Raw genomic sequence first — 22,408 nt, forward strand, 5'->3', positions numbered from 1 at the left:
TCTTTCCCTCTTTTCCAATGGCGTTAATCTGACACTTCTTAGCATCTTAGTCAAATGCCAGGTTCCTGTTTGCCACCAAAGCTCGGCTGCTCCTCCTAGTTCCTAAGAAGCTTATGTTCAGATTACAAACCTCTCTCTCTCTCTCTCTCTCTACACACACACACACACACACACACACACACACACACACACCACCTCCCCATCCTTCTCTCCAAGACAAGCATAGCTTTGAGATTTTATGGGTGGGGCTTCCCTGAAACACCACGGGCATCCTTGTCCTTTGGTTCTAACCGTCTTTCCGTCCTTTCTTCCTCAGTATGACCTGAGCCTTAGGTAGAGGGGTGATATCGTAGATGGATCGGGTGGGGCTGAGCACTCCATCACCAGTTGTTCCGTGCACGTTGACTAGCTGTGGCTTTCTATAACGGTCTCAGTCTACCGCAAACTACCTTTGTACAGTAGGGCTGAGAGCTACACTTGTCTGTGGATATAAGCGGGAGTGTTTACATTACAGTTAGGAATGACCCTGGTTTAGGAAACTGGCCACAGTAGGCTCTCTTCTAGGCTTTGTAGGCTCCGCAGACACAGGTCGTTTTCAGTACCAGGCGTGGCTTACTTCCTGGCGAGTGTCCTCGAGTCGGATGACAGACCTATTGCTTGTACCTTAGCTATTCATGCCACCATTGCACCCTTGGAGATAGTTGTGCCATGCTGGTCATTGTATTTGTCCACAGGCTTTACAGCTGAGTGGTATGATCGATTGCCTTTCTCCATTGCGGTGCAGACCCAGAAAGACAAACACCACGTGCTTTTTCTTATTTGTGAGCCTTAGCTCCAATATTTTAGATGTGAGTATGTGACCTGGAATGATGACAGAAACCAGGAAAGGAAAAAGGTCCATGGTAGAGGGAAGAGAAGGAGCTGGGGAGTGGGGGTATGTGGGGGGGGGAGGACACAGGTGCTATGAAGGGAGAAATGGGAAAGGGGAGGTTAACTTAGATGGGGTTGGGAGGGCGATATGGATGAAAGGGAGGAGAAAGGAGGAAATAACACTAAGAATGTTTGAAGAAGCTATAAAGAGACATTTTATGCTCACCTAAAGTATATATAAAATATAAATGATTGTATTTTATGCATATACATGTTTAAATAAAGCTATACCACTGAGGGATAATGCCTCCCTACAGCCCCACTCGATCGCCGCCACCAAGAGCCATCGACTTGCTTATAAAACTCCTCCGGTACCAGGCGTGAGTAAGATCCCTTCCAGCCATTGGTCAGGTCATTACTGTTGCCCTCGCTGGCCTCCAGAGCCTGAGAGTGAGGTCCTGCTGCTGAAGACGCTACACGCCTCAGACACTGGACTTGGATGAGTCCAGCTGGCGCCCATCCGAAGCCTGCAAGCCCTGAGGACTGGCTCACATTAACAAAAGTCACGTTTAAAGGTTGCTCAAGGAAATTTGGGAAAAAACACATCGTATCTCCAGGGCTTAAAGAAAATCATCCGAAAGCTGCATCTGCTTCACCGTGCTTTTATAGACAGAATGGTTTTGTCGTTGATATTTACTTAGTGTCTTTTCGCTGAGGTGGAGCACTTTGCCCACACTAGGCAAGCACTTTATCACTGTGTTACATGTCCTACCCCTCACCCCAGCTTTTGGACTGAAAGGACACGGACAGAGAGAAGCTGCTGGAAGTGACCAGGTGGAGGGAGGATGTCCCACCCTTGGAAAGAATGCCCTCATGCTGAACTCTGAGGAGTCCATTTCCCTTTAAAAGATAAAAACCCACAGTACTTAGATAAAGAAATATGGTTTCTGTGAGCAGGGAAGCAAGGCAAATACAAAGCAAAAGCCACCACAGGCAGAAAAGCCACCAGGGTGGGGGCGGCCCATGAGGCTACTCCTTCAATATGGCCTTTAGAAATTAACTAATCATCACAGATGCCATATCTGCTGCGGGAAGCTGGGCCTTAGTGGTTTCCAGAGGCCTTTAAGGTAGTTTTCCCTCAGGGTGGACTTTGGGCTTTTACCTTATGAATATGGCTGCCAGTCCTCCTGAAGACACACAAAGACCTGGTTTTTCCGAAAGGCAAGGATGCAGGATTACCTCAGGTAGTCAAAGGACACTGGGGGGAAAGAACTGAGTCTCCCAAGGGAAGCAAGGGACAGCAGTGGAACCTGTGGACTGCCACAGTTCTTTGTTTCCTAGAGACCAGTTAACTGCAACACTGTCAGCCTTTGGCTTTTACCTAAGAGAAGAAAAATGTGAGGCAATGTGACAAGACCCTCAACTCGAGGCTGCCAGTCACCATCTTTCTCATGAAAGTCCTGACTTGACATCAGATTGCCAGGGAGAGTATACAAATGGTTTCTTGTTTTGTATTTAATGCTTAAGGAAGCAGCTTGTCAAAATAGCCCAGAGAGAAAGTAAGACCACCTTGAGACAACACAATGCGTTTGTCCCTGCTGGTGTGTTTGTCCTGACTCCCAGATGATCAGCTCTACTCGACTCCCCTCCCCTTGGCTTCCCAGAGCTCAGGGAAGTGATTCATACATGGCCACCACGGGTGAACGAGTGAATAGATAGATCCCAGCTCATCACAAATGACCAAGAGCATGAGATTGGCTCCCTAATATCAGCCAGGAGTCCTGAATTGGATGGGCTGGGATGTGTGATTTCACTGGTTCACAGGACCAGGTGACTTCTCCAGTTCTAGAAGTGTGAAGTGGTGACATGGGGCGTCTTCTTGTGAGGAAAATGCTGGAATGAGTTTAGATCAGGGTCCTGAGAGAAAACGTTCAGTGGCTTCAGCTGCCCACACCAGACCTTGGCCTCCATGTCCACCTGCAGACGGTGTAGACCACGTAGCAGAGGGGCCGTGGAGAAGCTGAACCTTCGGTTTTGCTTAGTGTTGACCAAAGGTGACTCTGACTTAGTGGACTGAGGTCATGCCCTCTCTTTCCCCCACGATCAATAATTTAATGTGACTTATCAGAAAGAGAAAGAATTGTTTACTTTTAAACCCTGGATCCCATAAAGGGAGAGAGCACAAAGGCCTAAAAGCCACAGACGCTTGGGGCTCTCATGCGCGGCTGCCCTTGAACTCTCAGTAGAACTAAGAGGACACAGAGGGCCGCATCCTGCTAGCCAGATGAGGGGTCCTGGGCTGAGAGAAGACAAAAGCTGGTGGAGGTAAGTGCCTTCTTCCAGGGCTGCTAGCCTACTGTGGGAGTGAGGCTGTTCTTCATGGCCACTCGGGGTAGTGAGAGTGAGCTGCTGACTCGGGTCTTTAAAAGCCTCCACTCAGCTCCTGAACAACATTGGGTATAAGATGTTCAATATTCGAACTTGTCTGCCATGATTATTCACTCTGTTCAGAAAGCCTGAGCAAAACTGGACACTTTCTGGAAGCCTCTTTATACTCCCTAGACAGAGAGGGGAAGGGTAGAGAGACATAGAAAACTCAGAGGCAGGCTTGTATTTCTATCCTTGGAGTGGCCATGGTAAGCCATTTCCCATTTTAAAATGACCTGGTTATCAATAATACTAGGCCTAACTGTTTATTTAAAATGGAGGCTTGTTTGATTGGGACTCCTTCTCTTTGCGTAGGCTTCACCATGCCTTATTCTTATACTTCAAAGATGCCTGCATCCCAATTGCTCCTCCTGTGTGTGTGTGTGTGTGTGTGTGTGTGTGTGTGTGTGTGTGTCCAACTTGCACTGTCCCCTCAGTGATGCTGGCCACCTGCACAGAGATGAAACTGGTCCCTAGGGTTCCCAGGCCTTGGCAGCTCTTGATTAAGAGTCCATCAAGCTTTTAATGCTGAGAACCTGGCTGAGGATTCTCTCTCTACCTCTGGTTGGTGATTAAATGCTGATTTGATTGATGTACAGATAAGGGAACTTTCCAGATTTCCCCCTTCTAAATGGGTTTCCTTGAAAAGAAAAGCAACTTTGTTCCCTGGTGGTAACAAGAACATTCTATTTTAAGAGTTCCGTGTGCTTTCAAAGATGACAAGACTTGGGAAATACGAACTGACTTTCTTTGTCTAGACTGTACTCGCCTAAAACAGTCAAACGGATGCATTTAACACAAGGACTTCACATGACAGTAACTGTGGGTTTGTGATTAAAAAAAAAAAAAGCATCTCTACTTTTTGCTTTTTAAGAAATCCTTTTGTGTTATGGATGGGTTATTTATTTATTTAATTAATTTTTTTTGGCAGCAAAATGACTCCACGTAGTTCCCAAAGCACTCCTTCTTGGTCCTCTGAAGCTGTCTGCAGGGTGTTCTTCACTCCTTTGAACAAGCTGAGAATACAGAGTCATGATCTCCTGGTACCTGTAAATCCACTGTATCTTCCTGGGCGCCGTGGCGCACGCTGAGGCATCTGAGGCCGGTTAGGGTTTGCCAAGGCCTCCCCCTTAGAGACCACTCATTCCCACTTACAAACAGAGAGGCCTGTCATTAACAAGGAGCAAACCGAGTTTGACTTGTTTTCATGCCCATGGGGGGCGGGTCAATGGGAAAACTCCATTTGGAATTGTCCACAGTCCCTAGAAATGTCTAGAAATCCCATCCTCTTGGGGAAGGCGGGGAAGGACACAGACATTTAGTGTTAATAGGCAGACACTAAGGAACCCTACCTCCTCAGCCTCCCTTAGGGTGGTCTCAGGAAATAAGGAAATATTTCGGTCTGCTAAATAGCAGGAGGTTTGTGGGCCTGGGTGCAGGCATGATCCCCATCCTGGAAGGCCTTTCTGAGCTGTGGAAACCCTGCTGGCCTTTGAGGGAGGGGGTGTTCATAGAAAGTACCATTTGTTACCATTTCCCAACCAACTAATGCACTTCCTATTTGGTATGAGTACTAGTGAAGTTCCCAGTCTTCAGTCTGAAAATTCTAAAGCCCTTTAAAGTCTGAAGAACGAAAACAGACCGTGTGAGTCACCCCCGAGAGTGAGCTACTTTGGCTTTCCTTCTTAGGGATACATTAATTAGAAAACAACATTTGGAAGAACAGGAGAATATGCTGGCTCTCATAGTGCCTGCAGAGGGGTCGACAGAATGTGATCACTTGGTCAAGGAGAGCATAGAAGAAGAAAAAAAAACAAACGAACAAACGTTTCAGCAGTGTCTAAAAATTGTTCACAGGGCCCTAATAAATAAGAATTTATTTCTTGGTGTAATATCATAAAGTTGTTATGCTACATAAAAAGATATTTCAGAAATAATTTGCTAGATAAAAAAAAAAAAAAAGTTGACCTGAAGTCTCTCTCTGTCAGCAAAACAGTTTCACAGTGGCAAATACATGTGTTCGAGTCAGATTGGTCTTAGCTTCCAAATTTAAGGAAAATGTTGGCAAGAAGGGTTTATTAAATTAGGTCACCCGGAAGGGGAAAGGGGGACTTTGAAGTTTTTAAATTCTCATTATTTTTTCTCATTTCAAAAGCACTGTGGAAAAAAATTGTGAAAATTAAGAAATTCAGAGACACAAAGGTAGAAATCAAACAGCAATTCTCTTTCTACCTGGTGGAGAGAGAGCTATTGCACCACGAGTGCTGTACAATTCTCACAGAAAAGGGTCCGAGTCCTATGCACTGTTTTGAAAACCACTCCTTTGTTCGAAATGAAATCTTAATTTGTTTCCAAGTTAACAACAACTAGCTTTCTGCAATGTCGGCGACTGCAAAGCGAGGACCGTGGACCAGGTGAGCAGATGGGCATTTTCCTAATGCTGGGCATTTAAAGCCACGTGCAATTCTTTATTTTAAATAATGTTTCTGTGAATTAGCTTGTCTTTACTTAATTAGTTACTTAGTGAGTTATTTAGTTATTTTACTTTTCCTTTGAGATGTATGCCAGATTCATGACCAGCCACAGAGGGGAGAGGTTAGAGGAAGTTTGAGTGTGATGTATTGGTTCCCTTCTCTTCCTTCTCCTTTCTGTCTTTTGCAGATCAAGCACTGAGAGGTCCTCAGCCCCTACAGCACTAATGAATGCCTCACATCTCCTGGTTGACCTTACAGCATGTGGGAAGGGAATTCTAAAGCCCCACTGAGATGGTCAGGGAATCCCTGGGGGTAAAAAAGAGGTGGGATTTCTGTTCTAGGTCCTTCAGGCAAAGAGGAATGAGCATAGCCTGCCTCTTGGAAGGAGCGGTGGGGAAAGACAAGCCATCTCTCAAACATACGCACGTAAGCACGCACGCACGCATGCATTCCCCCATCACTGCAAGGTCAGCGCAAAGGGTGGGACTGGGAGTCAACAGGCGCTTCCTGGTTTCATTGATGAATGATTGTCTAATACTCAGCTGAGTGACACTCTTTTCCTGCAGTCTGCCAGGGCCACAGTTTTTATTTTATTATTCTTCATTCTTAGTAGACAATGATCCTATCAGCACCATAGAAAAGGAAAGGGGAGAGGAGGAGTCAAGGTAGGAGGGATGGGAGGTCACAGAGTGCTGTTCCTGCAGCGTCTGTCTTGAAGGGGTGATTTCACGGTCTGTACGGGAATGCAGGAGAGAAATGCTGGAGGATTCGTTTACACTTGTTAGAGACAGCCAGTTTTACAGCTAAAGCAAATCTTTAGCCAAATGTTAACAACTCAGCTATTCTGGGGATGGGGGTAAGGCAGGAAACTGGCACCCAATCTTCCCTTTTGCCAGCATTTGGGGAAAATAAAGGATTAGGTAAAACTGTTCTCGTTCCTCTCATTCTCCACTGTGAGCAGAGGTTCGAAGAACCGTTGAAACTGGGAACAAGTAAACCCAGAAGGTGTTTGTTCACACTGCCGTGTTTCCACTACAGGTGAACCTTCCTGCTAGAAAAGACACTGTTTTCATCTCATTCTTTCTTAGTTGGAGCCCTCATCTGCTGCCTGCCGTTCTACTAAAGAATGGCTGTGGTGGATATGATTTGAAGTTTGAGCATGGTAGGGTGTCTCTGTGTCCAAAGGTTCCACGGAGAGGAGGTTACAGCCTAGCGCACATAAATACTAATCACAAGCTGGGAGTGGGGGGTGTATGTACCCAAGAGGCAGGCGTAGGTGGATCTCTGTGAGTTTGAGGCCAGTTGGGTCAATATAGTGAGTTCAAGGCCAGCCAGGGCTACGCGCTAAGAGACCACTGTCTCAGAGAAAAGAAAAAAGTAGAAAAATCATAATTTTCTTGAGCCAAAGAAGTGATCACATTTGTTGGCGATGGATTGGAAACCATGACGAGATGAGAGATGTTGGGATCTATTTATTACCCAGTGGAATTATTTCTGAGTATGATGTGGTTTGTGCCAAGTGTATGTCTCCTCCCAGAATTCAAGCCTTTTAGGAAACAGATGTAAGCAACTTTCCATTCATGTCCGTAAGAGTTTGTTCCTCAAGGTAAAAGGCCTTTGTGAACCCTCCTTGTTATGCAAGATCCGGGGCCTCTTTCCTAGCTCCTATTTCAGCATTTGGAGCCACGGAGGAGTCTGTGACAAAGAAGGAGGGTGAAGGGGAGGTTAGCACCCTTGTGCCTACAGACTCTCCTTAGCAGAGCTCTGGAGTGTGACAATGGTGTTTGTGTCCAAAACATCAAACGCCATCATCACACTAAACAGCTACTGCTAGGCTATCCGTCTACTCCGTGCGCGACTTGACGTCTGCCCTCTCAGAGCAAGAAGTTTTGTCTTATGTACTCTCCGTCATAGGTAATTTATGAATAAAACCTGGTCCTCTCGTGCTCAGAACTGTACATCTGCCTACCCCTCATATGCTGTTGTGAAATGAATGGTGCTATAGAGGAAAAGACCAGGAAACCCAGCCTTTCCTGTGGGACCCTCCCAGCATTGATGACTTCTGACACCCGATTTTTTTCCCCAGCAATAGGCCCACGGTCAATTTTGCTCTGGACGCTAGCTAGGCAATTCTTTATTTCTATTCGCTGTTGACACTGCTTATGTGCAGGTAGCCCTGGATCCAGCAGATGGATGGCACAGTCTCAAGACCCCGCTTCAGACGGCTCTCGAATGTCCTAAGTTGCTTGCCGTGTGCTTCTGACTCACCAGGTATACGGAGGTTTCCACAACTGCGTACTCGGGTCCAATTCGCTGTTTTGAGAAAACCTGTTGGTCAGCTTATTCCAAAGGATAATTTAAAGGCAGAGAGGGGATATGTGCTCCAAGAAGTGCATGTGTTTGGCTACCTAGAAGCTCTACGAAACTGTCCTTCATAGATTTTTACAGGTCTTCCTTTGCATAGGCTTGATTCGGTAGACAGGAAGAATGTGTTGGGACCCCACAAGCCTCATCTCCAGCGAGGAGATGATGTACAAAGTGAATAATGAACCTTGAGTCAGCACCATCTTTGCAGATACTGGGTCAAAAATGTCCAGAGTCTGTCCTTGTGGTTTAATGTTCTTATATATTTAAGCATAGCAAAACTTTGGGGGAAAGGAAACCATAGGACAGTTAATCACCACAAAGCTTTACGAAGAGCTACATAGAATCCCCCTAGCAAAGTAACAAAGCACCTGTGACCTTTACAATGCGTTCTATTGGCTGATAAAAAGAGCTCAGATCTCCAGCCTAAAGAGGAAGGCTTGGCAATAAGTGTAAGAATAGACTCTGGGTGGAGGACACAAAGGTCTAGGCACTGAGGGGCAAAGCTCAGCATCTGGGCCTAAACAATGCTCAGGATATTGGGGGACTCCTAGTAGAATCGCAAAGGATCACTAGGCTGTTTGACCATTTTCAGTCTGGCCTTCCAGGTGACCAGACATTTTTCATTTCCTTCTGAATGAAATGAATGTTCTGTTTTTTTCCTGGGGGAGGCCTGCAGGATTGACCCCGTTTCTCCAATGCTTCCTCTAAGCTGTGCTTCTTACAGTAATGTAGTGGGGCGAAAGGGACAGGCAAGGTCTAATGGTTAGGCAGCATGTAAACAATGTTGTCTACTCAGATGTTTCTTTGTGGTCTTAAGGGAGGGACCCCCTGAAATGAGAAGAAATGGTTATCAGACAAGGTAGGTTGGAATTATGAGCCAGGAACCATGGATAAAAATATATGTGCATCTACATATATACATACACACATACACACAAAATTAAATCATAATGGTGGTAAATTTCCCTATCTTCCCTAAGTCATTAAAATAAAAAATAAAATAGTCTCCCAGAGTACTCAGCAACAAGGCTAGTCACCATTCCATTCATTCCATTGAGTTGATGTTAGGAAAATGTAGGCACAAAAAAAAAAAAAAAAAAAAAAAAAGCTAAAACTAGGTGTCTTTGTTAGATTTCTGTTGCTGTGATAAACACCGTGACCAAAAGCAACATAGGGAGGAAAGGATCTATTTGGTTTATGTGTGCTGACTGCAGACCATTGTCGAGGGAAACGGTGTAGGAACTCAAGCAGGGCAGGCCTCTGAAGCCAGAACTGGGACAACGTCCATGGAACAGTGCTGCTCCTGGCTTGCCCCTCCTGGCTTGCTCCAGCTTGCTTTCTGATACACTCCAGGACCACCTGCCCAGGGCTGATGCCCTACTCAGTGCTCTCTGGGCCCTTCACATCAATCATCAATTAAGAAAACGACCCACAGGCTTGCCTGCAGGCCACTCTGATCAAGGTGTTTTTCTCAGTTGAGGTTCTTTCTTCTCAGATGACTATAGCTTGTGTCGAGTTTACAACGAAACAAACATATGGGGTTAAGTCTACTCTCTGAAAACCACAGACTAATGGGCAATAAATGAAGACATGGAGGTCCTCTTCTTTCTATTATTAAAAAAGAAACCTGTATGTGACTTAATTGACCTTTCAGACATTCTAGGACACGTCTGCTCTGTACTGTTTTAACCAATTATCAGGTTGATTACTGGATTTGGATGCTAGATCTGTCTTACGTTTCACAAATTAGCACCAGAAACCCACATGTGAACTGTGTGTAAGTTGCCATAGCAAATCAGTTATTTGAAGCTTTTCAGGTTCTGGGATAGTGGTACGGATGGGTGGTCTGGTTTCAAATATATTCTCTGAGAGGCATCTTTAGTAAAAACAAAATCTGTGACTTGCCTGAATGAACTAGTATATGCTTAGTCAAGTTGACAGGGTCAGATCAACCGTCAGAAACAAATGCATTCATCCGTCAGCCAGCACTTATCAAATACATACAGAGTAGCTTCCCTGTGCCCTGCACAGCCCTAGGCCTTGGGGGGTACTTTTTTTTTTGGTTCTTTTTTTTCGGAGCTGGGGACCGAACCCAGGGCCTTGCGCTGCCTAGGTAAGCGCTCTACCACTGAGCTAAATCCCCAGCCCCTGGGGGGGGGGGTACTTTTAAATAAAAAAATGTCTGACGATATTTCTAGGAATGAGCAATCCCTGTGTGCAGTCTATTAGTGTACAGTCCTCATGGCCCCAGTCACACTTAATAAGGAGCCTAGTGAGAAAACTGCCAATGGATTCTAAGTTCCTCGTTAGAGAGCACCCCGGAAGTACATCCCACACATCCAGGATGCACTGCAAAGGCTTTAAGACCATGAGTAGCTTTGTATAAAGGAAAAAAAAAAAAAACAACTCACGAAGTAGATTTCTACCTTCTCAATGTGTTTCCCCCAACAGTTTCTTTTTTTCCTGGCAAGTCAACTGTCAAGAGGAGATCAAACACCCCTCCCCCAAAAGAATGAATATCTTGGCAATCTTTCTTGTGTGTCTTTTTATGGAGATAGCATGACCCGAGCAAGTAGTGACCTTTGCCATCATAGGAATCACTCCCCAGGCACATGGTTTTATTGGACCTTTGCAACACAGGGCAAAGGTGGCCCAGGTTTGGTCCCCTCCCATAGATGGCAGGCTGAGAATGGTGCTTCTGGTGTCATCTGCCCATTCAACCACAATACATTATGGATCTTATAAATCGAGAGTCCTGCTCTTTAGCCGTCCTCAATATGGTTCCTCCACAAAAGCCTGGGTTTCGTGGCTGAGTCCTTGTTGAAACTGAGTTAATTAGCATCCTCAGCTCTCCTCGGGTCTGTCTCTGGTAAACACTGAAGGGAAAGCCCGACAGAGGATGGGTGTGCAACAATCCCCATGAAGGTTCACAGTACAGAGGAAGTCAAATATTCCAGAACACTCTTGTTGAAGAAAACGAAAGAAAAGGAACATTTATGAGGTAGTTAAAGTGCCCAGACCTGGAGCAGCCATCTTAGAGACCTCCTCACTGAAGTAAGATGCAGAGTCTTCTGGCTCCAAATTATTCTCAGATTTGAGGGCGATGTCTGTTCTGTTCCATCATGCTGAGGCCCTAATTAGCTGGAATTAACCCAGGAACATAAAGAAGGGCTTTCTGTGTTCTCTTCTACTACTGTGGCTCATTAAATGGCGTATTATGATTACTGCCTACATCATTCCTCATTCAAAATAAAAGACCTGTTCTTTCCGTAGGTTTCCAAGGGGCACATACAGAAGGCAGAAACATTCATGTGTCTACTTTGTGTCTCTGTGTGTGTGCCCATGTGTGTGCATGTGTGCATGTTCCCTGGTTGCTTTCCACCTTGTTTTTATGATACAGGGTCTCTCACTGAACCTCAAACCTAGAATTTAGCTAGCCTGGATGGCCAGCAAGTTCCATAATCCAACATGGGATTGTACTGTGTTCACTGTTCTAAATGTGTGTCCTGGGGGGTCAAACTCAGGTCCTCATGCTTGTGAAGCAAGTTCTAGACTGACTGAGCCATCTCCCCAGCCCTGACACCTCCCACTTTAAAGACACTGTTTATACAGTCCTGCTGCCTCAGATCTCTGGTGATAGCATACTTCCCCAGGATCCACTTTCACCTCCTCCCCTATCCCAAGAAAGCTATGACCAGCAGTTTCCAGGCAACCATTCCTAGGGATGCATACTGGCTGACTCCAAGTGCTGTTTGCAAGATGAAAGGGTCCACTTAGACATGTGTTACTTAAAATCACTCTCAACCTGGGGAGACAACGGAGGATTCAAACAGCCACACCAACCAGCTTTCTTCTCAGCAAACAGGCTACTTGAATCTTTGCGGGTCGCACTAGCGAGGTCTTTCTTTAGTCCGTCTTTCCTTCTTTGCACTGTGTGTTCAGTAGACATGTCAATCACCACTCAGCGTCTGTCCTGCTTTCATCTGGCTCCAAGGGAGCCACCATTCGACAGTGGCTCCTGCAGACGCTCCTCTGGACCTTTTAAAAACATGTAAAACTTACATTTGCATCCTTCTCAGAGGAGATAAAGGAAGGCTAGAATTAGAAACCAGTTCACTCTTTGTTCTGATGGGGAACTTGAAACCGAGGATTCTAGCATTTATAGCAGCTTTAAAAACATGCCCGCTCCTTAGCTTCATCAGCATGGTTTCTGTAGTTACTATGCAGTAGGTATTGTACTGGACTCTGGGGCTATAAAGAACAAGACTGAGTCCTTTCTCCAGCCTTTCCCATTTAGTAATTGGATGGACGCCTAAACACATCCATTCCTCACTGTGGTTGGTGCCAACCCAGAGGCACAGACAGGGAGCCAAGGGCTGTGAATTAGATCCTTTATTTCTCCCCAGAGAAAGAGATCTCAAGTCTTTGATGTCATGATCTGACTTTGTTGGTGTTGGGAGAGCTTCCTCCTTGTTCACTTTAAAGATTCAGAAGCTAACAGGCCATTGTTCGGGGCTCTGATGTCACATCATCTGACCCTGCTGCTTTTACTCTGCGATTTGCCAGCTTAATGAACTGCTGAGGATCTGCTCAGGGGTTGGAAGACGAGGCTGTATGTTTTTCAGTGACACGAGAAGAATTTTAATTTCCCAGAAGAGCTTGGCAGGATGTGAGCTGCCTGGGTTGACGAGGCACTTACGGAATCAGGTCACTAGGTTTCTCTCCTTCCTGACTGCCTCTTTCCAGCCACCAAAAGCCTACAGCTAAGTCCCTAGATGAACACCTCACTACCTGCCCTGCAGACGGCCATTAGAGCAAACCCACAGTAGACACCACCAGTAGACAGGTGGGGACATCTGCTTTCTTCTCTTCGGTATTGAATTTCCTTCTCTGCTTTGTGCTTAAAAAGGAAAGGAGCCAGACACAGGAGCTCACAGAGCTGGCCGCTGGTGACTCAATTTAACAGAGAAAGCAGAACTGCTATGTGCACTCTGAAGGAAGCTTATTGTGGCATAAATTTAATGCGTCCTTGGGATGCTACAGAGGGCGTACCGATGAGCAGGCAAAATCTGATATTGACCCCCCTTACTCATTGACTCGACTGTCACTCAACTACGTGATCCTACTTGCTACCTGACAGCACTGCAATTGCTGGCCACTGATCATCTGAAGAGGAGACGATCTTTTAGGGTCTGCTTGTGGTCCTCTAGTGAGGTCACAGACAGGGCAGTAGGACCTTGGAAGTGAGTGTGGAAGTGAGTGTGACGCCCCTGGACTTAAGGAGGGGGATAGCATCTGTAGCAAGTGAGACTAAGGCAAGAGTAAGAGTTGGGATGCAGCTGTTGCTAGTGCTTGTCCATGGTGCCCAAAGCCCGACCGACTCCCAGCACTGTGCATATGCCTGCAAGCCCAGTGTTTGGGCGTAGAGATGGGAGGATTTCAAACTCAAGGTCATCTTTGACTTCATAAGGGGTTCAAGGCCATCTTGGATTACATGAGACGTATGGGGGTAGGTAAGACAAGAGTAGGGCGTCCAGCCCTTCTGTTGCTCTCCAAGTCATTCAGGGACCATAGCCAGGGAAACCTCAGTTTTCACTTTGGTAGAAGTTAAATTACCTTCAGGTTTCTAAAGCATTCCCTAGGATTCCTCCAAGAAAACCACTGAAGTATAACTCTGGAATTTATGGGGAGCATAGGAGGGGGTAGGAAATTTCTCTCTTAAAATGCAGCTGTACTCCCACAGAAAAGAGTTTATTTAATTTAAAAAAGGAATTTGGTTCTATTATGCAAATGACTTAGGACTGGGGTGTGTGTGTGTGTGTGTGTGTGTGTGTTTGTGTGTGTGTAGTGTGTGTGGTGGAGTAGTAGTAGTAGTAGTAGTACTAGTAGTAGTAGTAGTAGTACTAGTAGTAGTAGTAGTAGTAGTAGTAGTAGTAGTAGTAGTAGTATGAGAAAGAGGTATGAGTCTCAGGGTCAAGCCCAGTATTAGAAAAGGGCTATTCCCTCCACCCTTTCATTCCATCGCCCCACACCTCCTCCAGCCCTAGACCCCCAACCTCTCCCAGCAATGGACAAAGCAATACCTTGTTAATGGTGTTGTTCTTCTGTCAGTCAGGGGCAGAGCAGATGGCATCCTAGTTTGGTGCCTGGCTTGGTGGCCACAGCTGTGTTATGCCTGAGACTCATAAAAAAAAAATCAGATAAATCCAGGTGGCACAGCACAGTACAGGAGGAGGAAGACAGAGAACGGCAGACCACCATGTCACCCACAGATCCGCCCTCCAGCACACGGCAGCAGGCGGGCCATTGACACCCGCTTGCCACCACACAGCATGGATGGAGGATGTCACCCAGGGGACTGTCAGCTGCATGACCAGCCTGCATCTGGGGCCACCACAGTGTGTGATAGTCAGATGGGAGAGAAAGGGAGGTGAAGCAGCTTGAACATTATGGAGAGAGACTCACGGCTATGGTCTCCATGTCTATGGCCCATATTATGATTATACAACATGGGGCTGTCCCTGGTTGTTGAAGCTGTATGGGACCATGTGGACATCCAAGGGCCCCTCACTGTATACAGTTCTCTGGAGAGCTGTCCTATCTCTCACCAGCTCGCTTAGGAGAGCAGCAGCACTTAGGAGAGAAGCCCTGCACCTTGCTATCTGCTACCCCTTTCCCCACTCATGCCCCTTGCTATCTGATAGTCGGGAAAATTGACCCTGGGGTCATGAGAGCTGACCCTACCCCTCCCTGCGCTGGCTGCAGCACTTGGGAGAACAGGCCCTGCACCTTACCTGGAGCTGGCCCTGATGGCAAAGGCAAAGCCCTGAGGGTGGGAGAGTGGGAGAGCTGGCCCAGCCTCCTGCCAGTGGTGGTATTGGGTAGCTTAGACAGAGCAGTGCTGGAGAGCTTGCCCTGGTGGTGTGGATAAGGGAGAGCCAACTGACTTACCAGCACAGCTACCACCCAGACCCAGATCCAGGGCTCTGAATTGGCTCACCCCCAAATCTATGTTATCTGTGAATGGCTGGGATGTGTGAAAGGGGCTGTGTTGCTCTTCCAAAGCTGCAGGATCTCCATGACACAGGACAGCAACAGGGTAACTCCATGGGAGGAGTCCCAACGAGGATCCAATACTGATGGTGTCTCAGAAGCCAGAGATGTTGAACCAGGCCAATGACTCATTGTAATGAACATTTGGAAGGGAAGATGTGTGGACAGAGGGACATACTGTGACACACTGACACACTACAGCTTCCACAACAAGATATTTTCTATGTTTTGCTTGTTGTTGTTGTTGGTGGTGGTAGTTATAGTAATGGCAGTGGTGGTGGTGGTGGTGGTGGTGGTGTGTGTGTGTGTGTGTGTGTGTGTAGGAGGAGGTTGCAAGGGCAAAGGGTAGATATGAGGGGATGGGGAAATGAGAGGAACTGGGTGCATGATGTGAAATTTACAAAGAACCAATAAAAGTAAATAAAAGAAAAGATGAAGAAAGAAAGAAGTAAGCAAGCAAGCAAGCAAGAAAGAAAGAAAGAAAGAAAGAGGGAAAGAAAGAAAGAGAAGAGTTATGCATGTAGCTTAAAATAAACAGGATCCCATGCTGCAAACCTGTTCCCTATACTTGCCTGCCCTATGGTAGCACACAGAGACTTTTGATTTCACAAGCCAGGTATGTAGCTGAGTGGCCAAGCGCTTGCTTAGCATATCTGACACCCTGAGTTTGATTTCTCAGCATGACAACAAAAAGAATTTTAATTTCTCTATGGAGCTGGGTAAAATGCCTTCAAAGTTTGATCTCACTGGTGCCTTTTCTTCCTATCTTGTTTTAAAGCAGAAAAAGAAAACGTTCTGAACCGGGCTGAGGAGCTTTGGCCCACGAAAATTTGAGCTTGGGGTGGCACTTAGGATGCTGGCCCCTAGTGGCAGAGTGGGTCCCTGCTCGTCATAGCCGCTGTGGCTGGATGGGATGTCAGGCTTGCTAAGGAAGAGATTGCCTTTGAGCCTCCCTTGGCAGCAGAATCGTCCTAATTTTGATAAAGTACATTTTCAAAAGCCTGGGAGAGAGATGGAAAAGAATGCGGGAGATTGTCCCATGGAGTGCCTGTTGACCCATTAAATACGGCAGACAGAACTAATCTTGTTCTACCTGCACAACAAAGCTCTGCGTTTCCTTTTTCTGGCACAGCGGGGCCAGGCAAGAGCTACTGAAATACCTTCCCGTTTCTTAGGGCTGCCTGTCTCTGCCATCGCTCATCTTGCCCTGCGTTTCTGCTTGGCCTCGCACTGAGCTGGATACAAAAGTGGGTTCCTTCCTGCTTACTTGGATGTGCCAGCTACTGGACTCCCGGCCTGGCGTCTAATAGTTGCTGAGGATTTTCCAGTGTTTCCTTTGCAGGAACTCGGTGCATCTCAGACTGGGCCGTTTGCCAGAAATTAGAATGAATGATGCTCCTGGTATTATTTGGTACAGAAGGGGCAGCTTCGTGTCCCCCAAGAATTCCTTCTAAATGACCACCTAAAGGTACTGACCGTGTGCTGTGGAATTTTGTTTGCAAGAAGAAAACTTCTTTCTTGGAGGCCCTCAAGGAGGGTGTTTTTAAAGCAATATTTCTCGGTCTACTATTATATCCAAGGTAATGGGCTTGGGCAAGTGTTTTGTAAGGGGTCTTGTGGCAAACTAGAACCCTTGGTGTTGTGCTTGATTCCAAAAGTGGGAGCGGCAAAGCAAACAAAACCACCCTTGGGTGTCAGATTTGGGATGGGCAGGGAGAGGGCACAGGAGAGAAGTCAGGGAAGAAAGGAAAGAAAGGAAAGAAAGGAAAGAAAACTCATGCACCGTATCTATTTCCCCTAGCTGCACCAGCACTGCCTGAGAGCTGGTTGAAGATAAAAATCAGCTAGCCCAGCAGCCCCATGAGATAAGAAGAGAAGGTAAAGCCAGAGGCAGATGGCTTTAGGCAAGCCTGGATACAGACCCAGGCTGGGAACCTCAGGGCTGTAAGTGGGTCCGCAGAGGCTCTCATTAGTGTTTAATGAAGGGATCAGTCAATTAGTCTGCTCTGCCTCAGAGTATACTACAGTGAGGGTGTCCTTAGATGTCTGCAAATTAGAATCATAGGGAGAGCTTCTAGAAATCTCCATGCCCTGACGATGCCCCAGATCACTCACCAGAGGCACACTGGGGACATAGTGAAGTATACTTGTTATCTTGATGAACAGCCAGGACCAAGCTTGGCCCTCTGCTTTGACCTGATTGGAGAACTTTACTTATAAAGTAAAGCATTTTAAACATAAGTACATAAAAAAAACAAGGGATTTAGATAAAATGGAGCATTGATGGTTCTCCTATAATAAAAGCCTAGAGACAGAGCTAGGGGCATGAGGCAGAGAAGGCAAACAAGCGATAGGGCAAACAAGACCACACTCTTACTTTTCTCCTTTGTCTCCAGTTGACCTGGCTCATTCTAGTTCATTCTGGCTGCTGTAACAACACAACATGAACTAGGTGGCTTTATTGATCATAGACATTTATTTTTTTTCACAGGCTTGCTGACTGGTCTAAGATCAGGCAAGGCACCAGAGAGTTCGGAGTCTGGAGAGGGGTCTGGAGAGGGCCCACTTTTGGTTCATAGAGAGGACCTTTTCAGTGTAGTTGTCTACCGTGTCAGAGATAGGGTCTCTCCAGGGTTTCTTTTGTGAGGAAGGTAATCCCATGCTTTAAGGCCCTACCTTTTGGACACAATGATCTTCCCAAGTCTACTTCCTAACAAAACACCTTAAGACTTAGGATCTTAACGTCAACCATGCTGGATTAGGGCCCACCCTAATGACCCCAGAGGCCACTGAGGGACTTTGGGGGACACAAGCCTTCTTTGTATGGTGCTAGACTCTGACTCCCTAGGACATGCCTCTCTAGACCCAGTATCTCTTCCTGGTTTCCCGTTGCCCTGTCTTGTTTTGCCCAGAGGTATGTCACATGGTAAAGAAGCCTCACGTGGCTAGGTGCCCTCTTTTCCATGCCTTTCCCTTCCTGCTGTCTAAGTAAACTCTGTACCCTCCAAAGGTTCTCTAGGTCAACCATGGTCAGGGCTAAGCCTTCAGTTCCTCTAGAAGTGAGCCCATTTCCCTGACCAACAGTCAAGGCCGAGTCTTGAACCCTTCAGAATTCTGTTCCTCCTTTCTCTGGGACACCGCCCTGTAAAATTGGTTGTTGTTGCTTGAGAATGTGTTGACTTTTGCTGCCTAAGGCTGGCTTTGAGAGTGTCCCCAGGTAGGGTGCCTGCCTTTGTTTTCCTGGCTAGTCCATTACCTTCTTCGACGTTCTGCTCAAAATGCACCTCTTTCAGAAAGATGGGAGACCAAAGAGGGGCAGGAAATTGGGTTACTAAGCAAAGCTTCCCTTCCCTGAAAGCAGCAGTGACGGTGATGCCCCCAGCCCTGCCACCATTCCGTGGACATTTTTCATGCCGTGGGACTTTCTTGGTGCTTCAGGTGAGTTTGGGGCACATAAAGCAAAATAATGAAAACATCGCTTGGCTAGAGCCTGGGTTTGGGGAGGCAGGGGGCTAATGCAAAGTGTTCTGCAGCATGGGAGCAATGGAACAGTGTACCTTAAAGACTGAACCTTGAGAAAATGACCATAGAAATCCATTATACGACACTTCGTCTCTTCTTGAATGTTAACACCAGTGAAAATGTAGTTTCAAGTCACTTGGGCAATTTTTTAGCACACTGTTTTCTCCCAGCGAATGGTAAGATGAATGAATGAGATCCAGATAGTTGTGGCCTTACTGTTCTTGCTCAAGCTAAAAAGTGTTTTAAAAAAGCTAATGGTTGGGGCTGGGGATTTAGCTCAGTGGTAGAGCGCTTACCTAGGAAGCGCAAGGCCCTGGGTTCGGTCCCCAGCTCCGAAAAAAAGAACAAAAAAAAAAAAAAGCTAATGGTTATGGTGATGATTTGGACTTTTGGAACGCCATCCTGTCATTTTCTTTTAATGTGTGTGAATTGCTCTTCAAATCCCTGCGAGACAGCTATGGTTATATCCATTCATTAGATGGGATTCAGAAAGATTCAGTAACTTTAAATTCACACAGCTATAACTGTTAAAGATGGAGCCTGGAACCCTAGCTCACTCAGAACTGTGACATTTTCTGTGTGTCTACCTTAGGGTTTTACAAAAGGTTTGAGCACACGCCCCTTCCTTTCCAGCCTCCGCCTCGGACCCTGCAGCCGTCGCCATGTTGATGCCCAAGAAGAACCGGATCGCCATCTATGAACTCCTTTTTAAGGAAGGGGTGATGGTTGCCAAAAAAGACGTCCACATGCCCAAACACCCCGAGCTGGCAGACAAGAACGTGCCCAACCTTCACGTCACGAAGGCCACGCAGTCTCTCGAGTCTCGAGGCTAAGTGAAGGAGCAGTTTGCTTGGAGACATTTCTACTGGTACCTCACGAATGAGGGCATCCAGTACCTCCGAGATTACCTGCACCTACCTCCGGAGATCGTGCCCGCCACCTTGCGCCGCAGCCATCCAGAGACGGGCAGGCCTCGGCCCAAAGGTCCAGAGGGTGAGCGGCCTGCGAGATTCACAAGAGGGGAGGCAGACAGAGACACCTACAGAAGGAGCGCTGTGCCCCTGGAGCTGACAAGAAAGCTGAGGCTGGCGGTGGCTCAGCAACGGAATTCCAGTTTAGAGGGGGTTTCGGTCCGTGGACGTGGTCAGCCACCTCAGTGAGGTTGGAGATTATGTTGTGTTGAATAAACTTTAAAGGAAAAAAAAAGATTTGACTCTAATGATCCCATGTGCAGAATGAAGGAGAGCTGGGGGCTTTCATTCTTTCCGAGGGACCTGGGAAAGGAGGCTGCTTCACCCCACCAGAGAGCTCCAGCATATAAGAGACAGGGATATTCATGCAAAGAGTCAGCGTCTACAAAAGGGTCCTCCACTTGAGGTGGCTCCTGGGATTAGGGTACATTTTGGTAAACCAGGATCATGGAAACCTTGGAGGAAAGAGGCAATTAAAAAATAAATAAAATCAATAGGCTGTCTCATGTTGATAAAGGAATTTTACCTAAGGCACTGTTGGACAGGGAGGGGGCTTGGGTTTTAAATAGAGTGACCAGAGAAGTGGTGGCCTGTGACCAAAACCTGAGAAGACATGTCCAGACCAAAAGGACAGAAGATGCAGAGGACCCAAGACAGAAGTGTTCAGAGAACAAGACCAGTGTCACAGGAGACAATGAAAGAAACCCTGTGGCCCGCACAGTGAGTTTGCCTTCTGTCTGAGGGAGGACAAGTACATCTTGTCACTGGTTTCCTCCGGATCAGCTACAGGATACTGGTACAATTGTATTGGCAGTTAGGGTCTGAGAACAGTTTCATTTCGTTTTGTTTTTCCACCAGGATGCTGAAGTCACACTGGGGGGTGAAGGGCGGGGTCTGGGGTGACTAGACTGAAAGGTGACAGGACAGTGTGGTCATCACTCTGGCCCCTGGGATTTGGGGGCAGCTGTGCCACAGATGGCAAGCCATACGATCTCAGCTTTTGAGGAAAAATTTCCCTAACACCCCTAAAAAAGGACTCTCGGTACCGAATGATGATCTCACTTTGAAAATGCTCAGAGCTAAAGGTGTAAGTGAGTTCCAGCTGAACCAGGGGCCATTCCTATGAGAACCAGGTACCATTTCTATGGAAACCAGGGACCATTTCTATGGGAACCAGGGACCATTTCTATGGGAACCAGGGACCATTTCTATGGGAACCAGGGATCACTCCTGTGAGCAAGATTCCAACCACCAGGCTAGTTAGCAACGAGGTGGCACTGGAGTGGGGGTGGGGCTTGGGACGCCATCTTTCTTTTCTTAGACCTGGGCATCTGACCTGAATGAAGTGCCCAGAAGTGATACAGATGTGCAAGACTGACGTCACCTTTGTATGTGGAATGCCTGGGTTTAGAATCCTAACCCTAGAACCCCAAAACGTGGTATTACTCAAAGAGTCTTTTACCAGGTTAAAAATGAGGTCATTGGGGGTGGGCCTTAACCCAATATGTTTGGTGTCTGTATGTGCCAAGGTGCAGTTCGGAAACAGAGGGAGAACAGTCATGAGCACTGGGGACCGTGCTGCCATTAGCCAAGGGTCTTCTGGAAGCAAGAAAGATGTCTGAAGCAGACATTTCCTTTGTACCTTCAGAGACAGACAGCTCCACCAACCTGGAGAAGCAGAATTCCCAGCTTCCAGAATGGAGACTTCGTTTGTTTGCATTGCCTCCTAATAGTTGTGGTGACTTTGCTATGCCTGGCTGAGCTCTATAAAGAAGACAAGCACCAAAGGAGATCCTGAAGGCAGCTTACTGCAAGTCACCATGGTAGCATCTGATGAAGACGAAGAAAAAGAAAGGACATGGTGGGCTGAGAGGAGACAGAGCTCACACACCTATAGAAGCCAGCAGGCTGGCCTTTGACAGGATTTGAGGCGTGCTTTTCCAAAAGGGGTCTCTGAAAGCCACAGCATCACAACTATAAACCCCAGTTTTTACAGAGAAGTAGGAGAATCAGGGGTTCAAGGTCACTGCCCACTGTGCAGCAAGTTCAAGGCCAGCCCAGGCTAAATGACACCCTGTCTCAAAACAAAACGAAAGTAATAAATAAATAAATAAATAAATAAATAAAAGTCTCTGTGGTGATGCTCTCCCTTTGGGATCTTTTGGGTGTCGTGAAAAACAGAATTTTTTGGAAAATCTTGATTAATTGGTATGATTAATGTTAACATTTATGAGTGGAATTGAAGGGGTCTCATCCTATGGCTGGAACTGGCTGCCATTTTGCCTGCCAGCTTTGATCTTAGATCAAGCAGATCTGCCAAATGACAAGGGTGTAAGACTGAGAGAGGTTTGGGCGCCTCTTTTTGGTTTTTTTTTTAAAACTAGTTAAGCCAATGCTGCAGCTGTCGGTCTGTGTAGGCGAAAACACTGCTCTGTTCCCTTTGGCACACATGGTCCAATGGAGCAGAAAGTACACAGAGAAAGCAAACCAGAACGAGGTGGCTGGCAAGTTCCTCCTCTCTGCATCCAGTTGAACACAGGCCCACCCCCCCCCACACACACACAAAATGCAATGCATGCTTAGAAAAGAGAGGACTGTATAATTACAAAATAATTGGTACTTTTTCAGGCATCCTTTTAAATCAGAATCTATTGAAACCTTTCGCTATGGTGAAGCTCATCAGAAGCATGTCTGGGAGGCACAGGGACAACAGATAACAGGAAA

The 22,408-nt window shown here is 46.6% G+C and overlaps 2 non-coding genes and 2 pseudogenes across 3 annotated transcripts; 3 read left to right on the plus strand and 1 right to left on the minus strand.

The window, feature by feature from the left end:
* Window positions 1-3,038: 3,038 nt before the first annotated feature.
* LOC134482951 (small ribosomal subunit protein eS10-like) lies at window positions 3,039-20,552 on the plus strand (annotated as a pseudogene). Its single transcript, XR_010059718.1, has 2 exons — window positions 3,039-18,629; window positions 19,347-20,552. The product of XR_010059718.1 is annotated as a small ribosomal subunit protein eS10-like (transcript).
* On the minus strand, window positions 7,510-7,618 carry Mir3591 (microRNA 3591). Its single transcript, NR_037391.1, has one exon. It is a non-coding gene; the product is annotated as a microRNA 3591 (primary transcript).
* On the plus strand, window positions 7,523-7,607 carry Mir122 (microRNA 122). The gene has a single exon (NR_031864.1). It is a non-coding gene; the product is annotated as a microRNA 122 (primary transcript).
* LOC120098375 (small nucleolar RNA SNORA48) lies at window positions 14,196-14,326 on the plus strand (annotated as a pseudogene).
* Window positions 20,553-22,408: the final 1,856 nt, after the last annotated feature.

The sequence above is a fragment of the Rattus norvegicus genome, chromosome 18, assembly GCF_036323735.1.
Source record: "Rattus norvegicus strain BN/NHsdMcwi chromosome 18, GRCr8, whole genome shotgun sequence".
Lineage (NCBI taxonomy): Eukaryota > Metazoa > Chordata > Mammalia > Rodentia > Muridae > Rattus > Rattus norvegicus.